Consider the following 15,814-nt stretch of genomic DNA (forward strand, 5'->3'; position numbering starts at 1 on the left):
GGAGTATGTCTGAATGTAAATGCAGTTTCCACTCCTTGAAATGTGTTCTTTTATTATATAACCTCAAAGGTCCAGGTTTGACTTGAACGCCCCTCATAGAATTGCACTGGTGTGCAATACACACAGGATTTTAAGCTAGGTCCAAACAGCAACATCTGAAACACAAATGCTGTAACAAAACGTGTACAAAAATGCGCAAAAGTGCAACACTCAGGTGTGAATGCAGCTTTACAGCTAAGATGTTGCTTAGCAACATCCTGGGAGTTTTCCAGTCAGGCTTCATGAGGTACATAAATGGCCTACACCTATAACAAGGGCGTTAATCAGCTGTAGTCAGTGCCGCAGGGTTTGTTGTTATCTGCAGGCGCCCCTTATCTGTATAGGCAGGTTTTTTTTTTGCAAGGGCGAGCCTGTTGGAATGAACGCACAGATTGGACCGCACTTCGGACACGCACCATCACCTCACACTATTGCTGCGTGTTGTGGTGAATGGCAACACATGCGCCTCAGAGGTGCTGTTGAACATGAACAGCAATAAGCGGGCGCATGGGACATGCAACCTGCTGCCGCCGAAACATACTGACACCTGTAACTATGGTGATGTGAATGAGTCCCAAGAAGTGTGAACTCACCCCCATCCCTGAGCCCACACTGGTCCCCTATGGTGGACATTCATGTATTGGAAAGAGCTGGGACTTGTAGTTCTCCATTCATGACAAATGTGTGACCTAGTAATGAGGGACTGAGGGGGCACAGTTGAGGCTCCTCGATATTAGAGCCCCCCTCATGTATTATTTCCTATCAGAATGTTCTAGAACCCCCCCCTCATGTGTACACTGACAAGGTGCTCCACCGAAAAATCACTTTCGTCACACTCCAGTTCTCGGTGGAGTCCCCCCCATGGCCGGGCACAGCCCCCCCGGAAATACCGGGTGATAATTCGGACGATGTCGGGGTATTTTTCGCCCTTTCCCCGTGGTATCGCACGGTGGGCGGGGCCACGTTACAGACATTTTACCACAGATTCCATTTCCCCGCCCACAATTACCGCCAAAAAAAAAAAAAGAAAAAAAAAATCCGATCGTGGCAGAGCCGGGGAGTGCGGGGCTCATCCATCCCGCCTGTCCGGGACACGGCCCGGGAGAGCCAGCGGGGGGCCGGGGTGTTCGGGGCTCGTTTCGACGGGCAGAGGCGGCGGCTGCTACTGGCGGCCAGGGGCCCCTCCTCTGTCGGCCTGTGTCTGGGGAAAGATGGCGGCCGGGCTGGAGGAGGCCGGGGCCCACAGCTGAGGAGAGGCCGGAGGAGGTAAGGAGGCACCCCGCCCCCCCCCGGGCACCGCCACCCCGGAGGGGGCTAGAGAGGGGGAGGGGAGCAGGCCGCACACCCCCACCCCACCCCTACCTACCTCCCTTCCTACCCCTCCCCGGAGGGTACACTACACTCACCGGACTGACCCCTCCACCCTGTGTACTGATCCTGGGTGACACCATGCCCAGCCTGCACCTCCCTTGACTCCTCGTGTGTTGGTGTCACCCAACCTAGGACTCCTTCCTCTACAGATCCTCTCCTTCACAATGCTCATCTCTATCCAGCCTGGGGCTCCTCTCCACTGCTCATCTATCACTCTATCCAGCCTGGAGCTCCTCTCCACTGCTCATCTATCACTCTATCCAGCCTGGAGCTCCTCTCCACTGCTCATCTATCACTCTATCCAGCCTGGGGCTCCTCTCCACTGCTCATCTATCACTCTATCCAGCCTGGGGCTCCTCTCCACTGCTCATCTATCACTCTATCCAGCCTGGAGCTCCTCTCCTCCACACTGCTCATCTATCACTCTATCCAGCCTGGAGCTCCTCTCCTCCACAATGCTCATCTATCACTATATCCAGCCTGGGGCTCCTCTCCACTGCTCATCTATCACTATATCCAGCCTGGGGCTCCTCTCCACTGCTCATCTATCACTCTATCCAGCCTGGGGCTCCTCTCCACTGCTCATCTATCACTATATCCAGCCTGGGGCTCCTCTCCACTGCTCATCTATCACTCTATCCAGCCTGGGGCTCCTCTCCACTGCTCATCTATCACTCTATCCAGTCTGGGGCTCCTCTCCACTGCTCATCTATCACTCTATCCAGTCTGGGGCTCCTCTCCACTGCTCATCTATCACTCTATCCAGCCTGGGGCTCCTCTCCACTGCTCATCTATCACTCTATCCAGCCTGGGGCTCCTCTCCACTGCTCATCTATCACTCTATCCAGTCTGGGGCTCCTCTCCACTGCTCATCTATCACTCTATCCAGCCTGGAGCTCCTCTCCTCCACACTGCTCATCTATCACTATATCCAGCCTGGGGCTCCTCTCCACTGCTCATCTATCACTCTATCCAGCCTGAGGCTCCTCTCTCTTCCACACTGCTCATCTCCACCCAACCTGGGGCTCCTCTCCTTCACACTGCTCATCTATCACTCTATAAAGCCTGGAGCTCCTCTCCACTCCACTGCTCATGTATCACTCTATCCAGCCTGCGGCTCCTCTCCTCCACACTGCTCATCTCTACCCAACCTGGGGCTCCTCTCCTCCACACTGCTCATCTATCACTCTATCCAGCCTGGAGCTCCTCTCCTCCACACTGCTCATCTATCACTCTATCCAGCCTGGAGCTCCTCTCCTCCACACTGCTCATCTATCACTCTATCCAGCCTGGAGCTCCTCTCCTCCACACTGCTCATCTATCACTCTATCCAACCTTGAGCTCCTCTCCTCCACACTGCTCATCTATCACTCTATCCAGCCTGGAGCTCCTCTCCTCCACACTGCTCATCTATCACCCTATCCAGCCTGAAGCTCCTCTCCACTGCTCATCTATCACTCTATCCAGCATGGGGCTCCTCTCCTCCACACTGCTCATCTCTACCCAACCTGGGGCTCCTCTCCTCCACACTGCTCATCTATCACTCTATCCAACCTTGAGCTCCTCTCCTCCACACTGCTCATCTATCACTCTATCCAGCCTGGAGCTCCTCTCCTCCACACTGCTCATCTATCACTCTATCCAGCCTGGAGCTCCTCTCCTCCACACTGCTCATCTATCACTCTATCCAGCCTGGAGCTCCTCTCCTCCACACTGCTCATCTATCACTCTATCCAGCCTGGAGCTCCTCTCCTCCACACTGCTCATCTATCACTCTATCCAACCTTGAGCTCCTCTCCTCCACACTGCTCATCTATCACTCTATCCAGCCTGGAGCTCCTCTCCTCCACACTGCTCATCTATCACCCTATCCAGCCTGAAGCTCCTCTCCACTGCTCATCTATCACTCTATCCAGCATGGGGCTCCTCTCCTCCACACTGCTCATCTCTACCCAACCTGGGGCTCCTCTCCTCCACACTGCTCATCTATCACTCTATCCAACCTTGAGCTCCTCTCCTCCACACTGCTCATCTATCACTCTATCCAGCCTGGAGCTCCTCTCCTCCACACTGCTCATCTATCACCCTATCCAGCCTGAAGCTCCTCTCCACTGCTCATCTATCACTCTATCCAGCATGGGGCTCCTCTCCTCCACACTGTTCATCTCTACCTAACCTGGAGCTCCTCTCTTCCCCACTGCTCATCTATCACTATATCCAGCTTGGAGCTCCTCTCCTCCACAATGCTCATCTCTACCCAACCTGGGGCTCCTTTCCTCTCCTCCACACTGCTCATCTATCAATCTATCCAGCCTGGGTCTCCTCTGCTCCGCACTGCTCATCTATCACTCTATCCAGCCTGGGGCTCCTCTCCTCCGCACTGCTCATCTATCACTCTATCCAGCCTGGAGCTCCTCTTCTCTCCACTGCTCATCTATCACTCTATCCAGCCTGGGGCTCCTCTCCTCCACCCTGCTCATCTCTACCCAGCCTGGAGGTCCTCTCCTCCACACTGCTCATCTATCACTCTTTCGAGCCTGGGGCTCCTCTCCTCAACACTGCTCATCTATCACTCTGTCCAGCCTGGGGCTCCTCTCCTCCACACTGCTCATCTATATCCAGCCTGGGGCTCCTTCATATACACCGCACTGAGCTCCTCTTCTCTCCTCACCCTCCTCTATATCACATCTCATCTCTGACCATACACTGATTATCACTCTATCCAGCCTGGGGCTTCTCTCCCCCACACTGCTCATCTATCACTGTCCAGCCTGGGGCTTCTCTCCTCCACACTGCTCATCTATCACTCTGTCCAGCCTGGGGCTTCTCTCCTCCACACTGCTCATCTATCACTCTGTCCAGCCTGGGGCTTCTCTCCGCCACACTGCTCATCTATATACAGCTTGGAGCTCCTCTCTTCCACACTGCTCATCTATCACTCTGTCCAGCCCTTGGGCTCCTTTCCTACACACTGCTCACCTCTCCTCAGCCTGGAGATCCTTCCTGTACACCGCACTTAGCTACTCTCCTCTCCCCACCCTCCTCTGTCACCTCTCATCTCTGGCCATACACTGCTCATCTATCCAGCCTGGAGCTCTTCTCCTACACACTGCTCATCTATATACAGCTTGGAGCTCTTTCCTGTACACCACACTGAGATCCTCTCCCTCCTCTATCACCTCTTATCTCTGGCCATACACTGATCATCTATCACTCTATCCAGCCTGAAGCTCCTCTCCTACACACTGCTCATCTCTACCCAACCTTGGGCTCCTCTCCTCCATACTGCTCATCTATCACTCTGTCCAGCCTGGGGCTCCTCTCCTCCATACTGCTCATCAATACCCAGCCTGGGACTCCTTCCAGTACACCGCACGGAGCTCCTCTCCCTACCCTCCTCTATATTACCTCTCATCTCTGGCCATACACTGCTCATCTATCACTCTATCCAACCTGGAGCTCCTATCCTCCACACTGCTGATCTCTACCTAGCCTGAGGCTCCTTCCTGTACAGATGATGATCCTCTGCACTGTTCATCCTCTCTCCTGTACTCTGCCCATCTATTACTATATCCAGCCTGGAGCTCCTCACCTGTACACTGCTCATCTATCACTCTATGCAGCCTGGAGCTCCTCTCCTACATACTGCTTATCTCTACCCAGCCTGGAGCTCCTTCCTGTACAGATCATTTCCTCTACACTGCTCATCTATCACTATATCCAGCCTGGAGCTTCTCTCCTCCACACTGCTCATCTATCACTATATCCAGCCTGGAGCTTCTCTCCTCCACACTGCTCATCTATCACTATATCCAGCCTGGAGCTTCTCTCCTCCACACTGCTCATCTATTACTATATCCAGCTTGGAGCTCCTCTCCTGCTCACTGCTCATCTATCACTATATCCAGCTTGGAGCTCCTCTCCTGCACACTGCTCATCTATCACTATATCCAGCTTGGAGCTCCTCTCCTGCACACTGCTCATCTATCACTATATCCAGCTTGGAGCTCCTCTCCTGCACACTGCTCATCTATCACTATATCCAGCTTGGAGCTCCTCTCCTGCACACTGCTCATCTATCACTATATCCAGCTTGGAGCTCCTCTCCTGCACACTGCTCATCTCTACACAGCCTGGAGCTCCTTCCTGTACACTGCACTGAGCTTCTCTCCACTCCCTACCCTCTTCTATATCACCTCTCACCTCTGGTCATACACTGATCTCCTCTCTTCCACACTGCTCATCTATTACTATATCCAACCTGGAGCTCCTCTCTACACTGCTTTTCGATTGCTATATCCAGCTTGGAGATGCTCTCCTACACACTGCTCATCCCTACCCAGCCTGGGGCTCCTTCCTGTACACCACACTGAGCTCCTCTCCCCACCCTCTTCTATATCACCTCTCTATCTCCTCTCATCTCTGTCCATACACAGATCATCTCCTCTATACTACTCATTGCTACCCAGCCTGGGGCTCCTTCCTGTACAGATCATCTCCTCTCCTCCATACTGCTCATCTATTACTATATCCAGCCTGGAGCTCCGTCCTGTACACCGTACTGAACTCCTCTCCCCGCCTCATCTATATCACCTCTCATCTCTATCACCTCTCATCTCTATCCATACACTGCTCATCTCCTCTCCTATGCACTGCAAACCTCTCACCTCTACACTGCTCATCTCCTCTCCTATACGCTGCTCATCTATCACTATATCCAGCTTGGAGCTCCTCCCCTACACACTGCTCATCTCTACCCAGCCTAGAACTCCTTTCAGTACAGATACTCTCCTACACACTGCTCATCTATTACTACACCCTGTTCCAAATTATTATGCAAATCATATTTTTCTCATTTACCTAAATAATTGATGTAAATAACAGTCAGCATAATTCTCATGTTATCAACTATTAAGAGTACAATTCACATTTTATTGAACAAACCTCCTAATGATAACAGGATTTTTGTTAAACATAAAACACTTCCAATGCACTGTTCCAAATTATTCCGCACAGTAAGTTTCAAAACACTTTATAGGTTGTAAAGAACTGAAAATTGTCATTTGTTGTGTTTGCAGCATATTTACTGAAATCAAAAGCTATTTCAATCAAACTTTTAACAACATTTTAACTTTTTAAACATTTGAACAGGTCACGTTACATTGTAACATAGGACCCCTTATTTGATAGCAGATCACATGTCTTGCATCCATTCAACTTGTGAGTTTTTGGACAGTTTCTGCTTGAATTTGTTTGCAAGATGTCAGAATAGCCTCCCAGAGCTGCTGTTTGGATGTAAACTGCCTCCCACCCTCATAGATCTTTTGCTTGAGGATGCTCCAAAGGTTCTCAATAGGATTGAGGTCAGGGGAGGATGGAGGCCACACCATGACTTTCTCTCCTTTTATCCCCATAGCAGCCATTGATGCAGAGGTATTCTTTGCAGCATGAGATGGTGCATTGTCATGCATGAAGATGATTTTATTACGGAAAGCATAGTTCTTCCTTCTGTACCAGGGAAGAAAGTGGTCAGTCATAAACTCCACATACTTTGCAGAGGTCATCTTTACACCTTCGGGGCCCCTAAAGGGGCCAACCAGCTCTGTTCCCATGATTCCTGCCCAAAACATGACTCCACCACCGCCTTGCTGACTTTGCAGCCTTGTTGGAACAGGGTGGCCATCCACCAACCATCCACTACTCCATCCATCTGGATCATCCAGGGTTGCACGGCACTCATCAGTGAACAGGACTGTTTGAAAATTAGTCTTCATGTATTTTTCTGCCCAATGCAGCCGTTTCTCCTTGTGAGCATTGGTTAGTGGTGGCCGAATAGAAGGTTTATGCACAGTTGCAAGACTCTGGAGGACTCTACACCTTGATGTCCGTGGGACTCCAGAGGCACCAGCAGCTTCAAATATCTGTTTGCTGCTATGTAATGGGATTTTAGCAGCTGCTCTCTTGATCCGATGCATGGATCTGGCAGAAATCTTCCTCAATGTGCCTTTATCTGCACAAACCCGTCTGTGCTCTGAATCAGCCACAAATCTCTTAATAGTGCGATGATCACGCTTAAGTTTTCGTGAAATATCTAATGTTTTCACACCTCGTCCAAGGCATTGAACTATTTCACTCTTTTCGGCAGCAGAGAGATCCTTTTTCTTCCCCATATTGCTTGAAAATGGTGCTCTGCTTAATAATGTGGAACACCCTCCTTTAGTAGTTTTTCCTTAAATTGGGCTCACCGACCAATCTAATTATCACAGGTGTCCCAGATTGTTTTCAGTGATCAAAAGAGCCCTGACACACAATGCCATCCAAGAGTTACACTGAAAACCAAAATATTTCATCTTTGTGACACTTAAATAGAATTTGCATAATAATTTGGAACGCGGTGTATATCCAGCCTGGAGCTCTTCTCCTATCTACTGCTTATCGCTGCAACCTGGATCTCCTCCCATCTCTACCCGGCCTTGGGCTCCTTCCTATACTGATCATTTCGTCTCCTCTCCACTGCCTATCTATTACTATATCCAGCCTGGCGCTCTTCCCCTACACACTGGCTATCTCTACCCAGCCTGGGGATTTTTGTTGTACAGATCCTCTCCACTACCAACCTGTCTTCTCTGCACTGTGCATCTATTGCTATATCCAGCTTGGAGCTCCTCTCCTATACACTGCTCAACTCTACCCAGCCTGGAGCTCCTTCCTATACAGATCATCTTCTGCCCTCCCCACTGCTGATCTGCAACCTGCATCTCCTCTCATCTCTGCAAACTTTTCACCTCTACACTATTTTTCTCCTACACACTACTCATCTACTGCTATGTCCAGCCTAGAGCTCCTCTCCTATACACTGCTCATCTGTCTGTACCCAGCCTGTGTGTACCTACAACCAGCCTGTATCTCTTTCCTGTCCAGATCATCTCTTCTGTCCTCCCCATAACTCACCTTTGCAAACCTGTCACCTCTACACTGCTCATCTACTGCTTTATCCAGCCTGGAGCTCCTCTCCTTCACACTGCCCATCTGTGCAACCTGCATCTCCTCTGATCTGTACAGATATCTTTATCTATACACCACTCATCTATTACTATATCTAGCCTGGAGCTCCTTCCTGTACATACCAACACTGTGCTCCCTATATCTCTTCTCATCTGTGCAAACTTCTCTTCCCTCTGCCTACACCCAGCCTGGCACTCCTCTCCTCTCCTACACACTGCTCATCTGGGCAACCATTATTTCCCCTCATCTGTCCAGACTTGTGTCCTCTCCCCCTATACACTGCTCATCTATATCCAGCCTGGAGCTCCTTCCTGTATACACCAACAGTATGCTCCTCTCCTCCCCACCACTCTTCTGTCACCTCTCATCTGTTCAAACTTTTCTCCCCTCTACCTATACACTGATTTAGAATACTTTATTAATCCCAAAGGGAAATTACTATTCCTGATGTGTTAGTATACACCCAGGCTGGAGCTCCTACATACTACTCCTCTGTGCAACTAGCTAGCCTTGTGTTCCCTCCACCTACACACTGCACATCTGTTCTATCCGGCCTGGAGCTCCTCTCCTACACAATGCAGCCTGTCTGTATGTGTACACACCAAGTGTGCCTCCTCTACCTTCCCACTGCTGCTCTATATGTCCTCTCATCTGTCCCATCCCGTGTCCCCTCCACCTACACACTGCACGTCTGTTCCCTCCGGCCTGGAGCTCCTCTCCTACACAATGCAGCCTGTCTGTATGTGTACACACCAAGTGTGCCTCCTCTACCTTCCCACTGCTCCTCTATATGTCCTCTCTGTCCCATCCCGAGTCCCCTCCACCTACACACTGCACGTCTGTTCCCTCCGGCCTGGAGCTCCTCTCCTACACAATGCAGCCTGTCTGTATGTGTACACACCAAGTGTGCCTCCTCTACCTTCCAACTGCTCCTCTATATGTCCTCTCATCTGTCCCATCCCGTGTTCCCTCCGGCCTGGAGCTCCTCTCCTACACAATGCAGCCTGTCTGTATGTGTACACACCAAGTGTGCCTCCTCTACCTTCCCACTGCTCCTCTATATGTCCTCTCTGTCCCATCCCGAGTCCCCTCCACCTACACACTGCACGTCTGTTCCCTCCGGCCTGGAGCTCCTCTCCTACACAATGCAGCCTGTCTGTATGTGTACACACCAAGTGTGCCTCCTCTACCTTCCCACTGCTGCTCTATATGTCCTCTCATCTGTCCCATCCCGTGTCCCCTCCACCTACACACTGCACGTCTGTTCCCTCCGGCCTGGAGCTCCTCTCCTACACAATGCAGCTTGTCTGTATGTGTACACACCAAGTGTGCCTCCTCTACCTTCCCACTGCTCCTCTATATGTCCTCTCTGTCCCATCCCGAGTCCCCTCCACCTACAGACTGCACATCTGTTCTATCCGTTCTATCCGGCCTGGAGCTCCTCTCCTACACAATGCAGCCTGTCTGTATGTGTACACACCAAGTGTGCCTCCTCTACCTTCCCACTGCTCCTCTATATGTCCTCTCATCTATCCCATTCCATGTCCCCTCCACCTACATACTTCTCCACTGTTAGTATACTCCCAGCCTGGAACTCCTCCTTGTCTCCTTCCCACTACTCATCTGTGCAACCTCTATTTCTTCTCATCTGTCCAAACCTGTGTCCTCTCCCCCTATACACTGACCATCTATCCATATCACCTTCTTCCTACAGCTGACCTGTGTGGCCTGTATCACCTGTGATCTGTCCCTCCTGCCTACACACTGCTCATCTGTCTGTATCCTGTGTGGTTATATCCAGTCTGGAGCTGCTTCCTGTATTCATCTGTGATCAACAGTGTCTTCTCTCCTTCCTACTTCTGATCATTGCAACCCCTACCAGCTCTGGTCTCTTGTCCTCTCTACCTACACACTGCTCACTTGTCTGTATCCTGCCCACTTGTATGTTCATATCGAGTCCGGAGTTCCTTTCCCACGACACATCTGTTCAACCTTTATCACCTCTGGTCTGCCCAAACCTGAGTTCTCTTTTTATGCCCCGTTCACCTATATCTTGCCTAGAGCTCCCTCTCACTACTTCTGATCAGTGAGTCCTGTATCGCCTCTTACATTGTGCCTTCTCCCCACTTATCTGTGTGAACTTTTATTTTCTCTGATCTCTCCAAACCTGTGTTGCCTTTGCTTTTATACACTGTTTATATATATATCCTGCATAGAGCTCCTTTTTTGTATTTTCTCTTATTCATACTACTGGTCAACCTGATCTTTTTCACCTCTGATTTGTCCCACCTCATGTCCCCCTTCCTTATACACTGCTCATCTGATTTTATCCTGCCAGCCTGGAGCTCCCTTCTCTACAAATCAACAGTGTGCCCTTCTTTTTTTTTCCCACTACTCCTCTATATCTTTCCTGATCTGTCTAAACCTGTTAGCCCTCTGCCTACACACTGCTTGTCTGTCCATGTACTCCCAGCCTGGAACTCCTTCCTATCTCCCTTCCCACTACTCATTTGTGCAACTTTTCCTCTGATCTGTGCAAACTTGTCATCTCCCCCTATACACTGATCATCTATAATCCTGCCAAGAGCTCCTTCCTGTATGCATTGCTCATCTGTGGCCAACAGTGTCTTCTCTCCTTCCTACTGCTGATCAGTGTGACCTTTCACACCTCAGCTCCAAACTTGTGTCCTCTGTGCGCACACTCCTCTATCCAGCCTGTACCTCCTTCCTGTACACAACAGTGTCACCCCCCCCCCCCCCCAATCCACCACCACCTACACTTCATAACTTCATATATCCATATCTTGCCTAGAATTCCTTCCTTTTGTACACTTACCATCTGCCTGTATCCTGCCAGTCTGTATACAGTGCCTTGAAAAAGTATTAATACCCCTTGAAATTATACACATTTTGTCAAGTTACAACCAAAAATTGGGATTTTGTGTGATAGACCAACACAAAGTGGCACATAATTGTGAAGTGGAAGGAAAATGATAAATGGTTTTCAAAATGTTTTACAAATATCTGAAAAGTGTGGCGTGCATTTGTATTCAGCACTCTTTACTCTGATACACCTAACTAAAATCTAGTGGAACCAATTGCCTTCAGAAGTCACCTAATCAGTAAATAGAGTCCACCTGTGTGTAATCTAATTTCAGTATAAATACAGCTGTTCTCTGAAGCCCCCAGAGGTTTGTTAGAGAATGTTAGTGAACAAACAGCATCAACAAGGACAAGGAACAAACCAGACAGGTCAGGGATAAAGTTGTGGAGAAGTTTAAAGCAGCGTTCGGTTATAAAAATAAAATATCCCAAGCTTTGTACCTGTCATGGAGCACTGTTCAATCAGTCATTTCGAAAACGGAAAGAGTATGGCACAACTGCAAACCTACCAAGACATGGCCGTCCACCTAAACTGACAGGCTGGGCAAGGAGAGCATTAATCAGAGAAGCAGCCAATAGGCCCATGGTAACTCTGGAGGAGCTGCAGAGATCCACAGCTCAGGTGGGAGAATCTCTCCACAGGACAACTATTAGTCATGCACTCCACAAATCTGGCCTTTATTGCAGAATAGCAAGAAGAAAGCCGTTGTTGGAAGAAAGCCATAAGAAGTCCCGTTTGCAGTTTGTGAGAAGCCATGTGGGGACACAGCAAACGTGGAAGAAGGTGCTTGGTCAGATGAGACCAAAATTGAACTTTTTGTTCTAAAAGCAGAATTTATGTATAGCAGAAAACTAACATTGTACATCACCCTGAACACACCATCCCTACCGTGAAACGTGGTGGCAGCATCATGTTGTGGGTATAATTTTACAAGTATCCTCCTGCGCTCAATATAGACACGATCCCTACCTTAACAGCTGCTGTCACTCTACCTTAACCATTAAGTAGCCAAATATATACAAAAAATAGTGAAGCGCTTAATAAATAAACATATAAACTACATATATTAAGGTGCCATCAGTGAATAAAGTGCTAAACGTTAATATTCCTTGTAAACGCTGGAATATTATCAACCAATATTAATTTAGAAGTAATATTAAACCAACCAAACTGAACTCCTAATTTATCAGTGATAAACACAACAGTGACAATTGATGATATAACTCCACAGAGATATCCTTATTCTCCTTCACTAATTAAATAAAAAGTGCAATAATTGAAGTGAATAAGTGTATCCAAAAAAACTTTTTTTTTTAAAAGTGCATATACAAATCATATATATATGTATAGAGCATACATCATATATATATAAATAAATAAATAAATATATAAAGTCCATGCAAGTGTAACTTGTGATAGAACGGTGATCTCCACTTCTAGTGCTCAAACACAAATCCTCAAATGGCAGCAGTGCCTGCTCACCTCCCCGCACTGACCCTCAAGGGGCCAAAAGGCTACTGATCTCCTCTATGGCAAACTTTCTCCTCCTCCTCTCGGTAGCTCAGCAGGTGATCCCAAAGTCTCCACTTCTCCTCCACTCATATATCATATAGGGCAAAAAACAGAACTTCCCATAGTGTAATACTGTTTATTGTAAGCCACTTCTCATTACATAGCGGTTATACTCACATTGGATTTCCTGTTACAAAAGCCTTCCACCTCATCCTATAGGTGTATCTTATGAACACAGGGGGAAACCAATATGGCCGCTCCGTTCGGACATGCGTCCCACGTGACCGGAAGTGACGTAGTTCCAAAACCGGATATGGCGTACCGACGCGTTGCGTCACGTGCGTCGTGACTTCATCAGGGTTGATCACTGATAAATTAGGAGTTCAGTTTGGTTGGTTTAATATTACTTCTAAATTAATATTGGTTGATAATATTCCAGCGTTTACAAGGAATATTAACGTTTAGCACTTTATTCACTGATGGCACCTTAATATATGTAGTTTATATGTTTATTTATTAAGCGCTTCACTATTTTTTGTATATACATGTTGTGGGTATGCTTTTCTTCAGCAGGGACAGGGAAGCTGGTCAGAGTTAATGGGAAGATGGATGGAGCCAAATACAGGGCAATCGTAGAAGAAAACCTGTTAGAGTCTGCAAAAGACTTGAGACCGGGGCGGAGGTTCACCTTCCAGCAGGACAATGACCTGAAACTTCCAGCCAGAGCTACAATGGAATGGTTTAGAGCAGTGGTCTCCAAACTGCAGCCCTGAGGCTGGATGTGGCCCTTTGCTCGCCTTTTATCTGGCCCTTGAGGCATTATTCCTGCCACTAACACCAGCAATGGGGCACTATTCCTTTCACTCACACCAACAATGGGACATAATTCCTTCCACTGACACCAACTATTAATCCCCCTAATACCAAAGATTGGGCATTGTTTACTCTCACTGGGCACAATCTGGACCCCCTAAAGTTTAAAGGACAGTAAACTGGCCCTTTCTTTAGAAAGTTTGGAGACCCCTGTTTGGAGACCCCTGGTTTAGATCAAAGCATATTCATGTGTTAGAATGGCCCAGTCAAAGTCCAGGCCTAAATCCAATTGAGAATCTGTGGCAAGACTTGAAAATTGCCGTTCACAGACGCCCTCCATCCAATCTGACAGAGCGCGAGCTATTTTGAAAAGAATGGGCAAACATTTCACTCTAGATGTGCAAAGCTGGTAGAGACATCCCCAAAAAGACTTGCAGCTGGAATTGCAGCGAAACGGAGTCCTACAAAGTATTGACTCCGGGGTCTGAATACAAATGCACACCACACTTTTCACAGATTTATTTGTACAAAATGTTGAAATCCATTTATCATTTTCCTTCCACTTCACAATTATGTGCCACTTTGTGTTGGTCTATCACATGAAATCCCAATATAATAAATTTACATTTTTGGTTGTAACATGACAAAATGTGGAAAATACTTTCAAGGCACTGTATTGAACCTGGGGCTCCTTCCTCTACACCCAACAGGGTCTCCTCCCCTTCCCACTACTGACCTGTGCAACCATTTACCACCATTCACCGCTAACTGTAACAAATCTCTATTCCTTCTACCTATACACTGCGTATCTGTTGGTGTACAACCCGCCTGGTCCTTCCTGTACACAACAATGGTGCTCTTCTCCACTGATCTATCACCTCTAATCCGTCCGTACCTGTGTCCCCTCTACGTTTACACTGCTCGTCTGCCGGTGTCCTGCCCAGTCTGGAGCTTTTCCCTGTACACTCTTCATCTGTCTTCTTCCTCTACATACTGCTCATCTGCGACCAACAGTGGCTCTCTCCTTTCTTCTAGTCATTGTTACCTATATCCCCTCTGATCTGTCCCCCTTCCTTACACACTGCTCATCTGTCTGTATCCTTCCAACCTGGAGCTCCTCTCCCCACCCAGTGCTCACCTATGGCCAACAGTGTGACTCCTCTCCATTCCTGCCGCTAATCTGTGCAGTCCCTTTCCTCACAATGATCTATAGGTGTGTATACAGTCTCTATACCTTTCTGAATCTGCACATTCCGGTCTGTATCTCCTGTGTATACATACCGCTGATCTGTCCAAACTGAATCTCTGCTATAAACGCGCACCTACCTGCTTGTCACATTTCCCTTCTTACTGCTCTTTTGTCCAAGCTGCATCTCATCTCTCTTCCATGTAATCAAACTGTATCTGTATCCTGACCTCACTGTTAAGCCTCCAGTATACACCAACCAATGTTTCTTTTCTGAAAATACTGCTGTGTCTGTTCAAACGCTCTCCCTTCCAACTACTGATCTATCCTAACCTAGCTCCTCTCCCTACCCACTGCTCACCTCTACTGCCTGCATCTCCTCATTACCCACTACTGCTTTGTCCAATGTTTTCTAATCTATCCAGCCTTGTGTCCCCTCTCCCTACACCCTACACATCTGTTTGTACCTTGCCAGTCTGTTTTCCTGTATCCATCCTGGAGCACCTCTGCTTGCTCTCTTCCCTCTGTGGACCTGTATCACCTCCATGTACACTGTGCTGATTTGAACTGTCCACCCTACATCTCCTCTTGCTTCCCTGCTGCTGACCTACCCAGTGCTCATCTCCTCTTCTACCCTACTGCTAACCTGCCCACTGCTCATCTCCTCTCCATCCCTACTACTAACCTGCCCAGTGCTCATCTCCTTCCCTACTGCTAACCTGCCCATTGCTCATCTCCTTTCCTACTGCTAATCTGCCCAGTCCTCATCTCCTTCCCTGCTGCTAACCTACCCAGTGCTCATCTCCTCTTCTACCCTACTGCTAACCTGCCCATTGCTCATCTCCTCTCCATCCCTACTGCTAACCTGCCCAGTGCTGATCTCATCTCCTTCTTTACTGCTAACCTGTCCAGTCCTCATCTCATCTCCTTCCCTACTGCTAACCTGCCCATTGCTCATCTCCTCTCCATCCCTACTGCTAACCTGCCCAGTGCTGATCTCATCT

At 48.5% G+C, this 15,814-nt stretch overlaps 1 protein-coding gene across 2 annotated transcripts in view; it reads left to right on the plus strand.

The window, feature by feature from the left end:
* Nucleotides 1–1,058: 1,058 nt before the first annotated feature.
* ZHX1 (zinc fingers and homeoboxes 1) overlaps nucleotides 1,059–15,814 on the plus strand; it is a 49,121-nt gene continuing 34,365 nt past the window's right edge. For both annotated transcript variants that reach the window (XM_089677533.1, XM_089677534.1), the window contains exon 1: nucleotides 1,059–1,305. The gene's annotated coding sequence lies outside the window, so the exon portion shown is untranslated. The remainder of the gene's footprint in view (nucleotides 1,306–15,814) is intronic.

The sequence above is a fragment of the Staurois parvus genome, unplaced genomic scaffold (assembly GCF_062004578.1).
Source record: "Staurois parvus isolate SC_StPar_1 unplaced genomic scaffold, SC_StPar_1.0 ptg000187l, whole genome shotgun sequence".
NCBI classification, from domain to species: Eukaryota; Metazoa; Chordata; class Amphibia; order Anura; family Ranidae; genus Staurois; species Staurois parvus.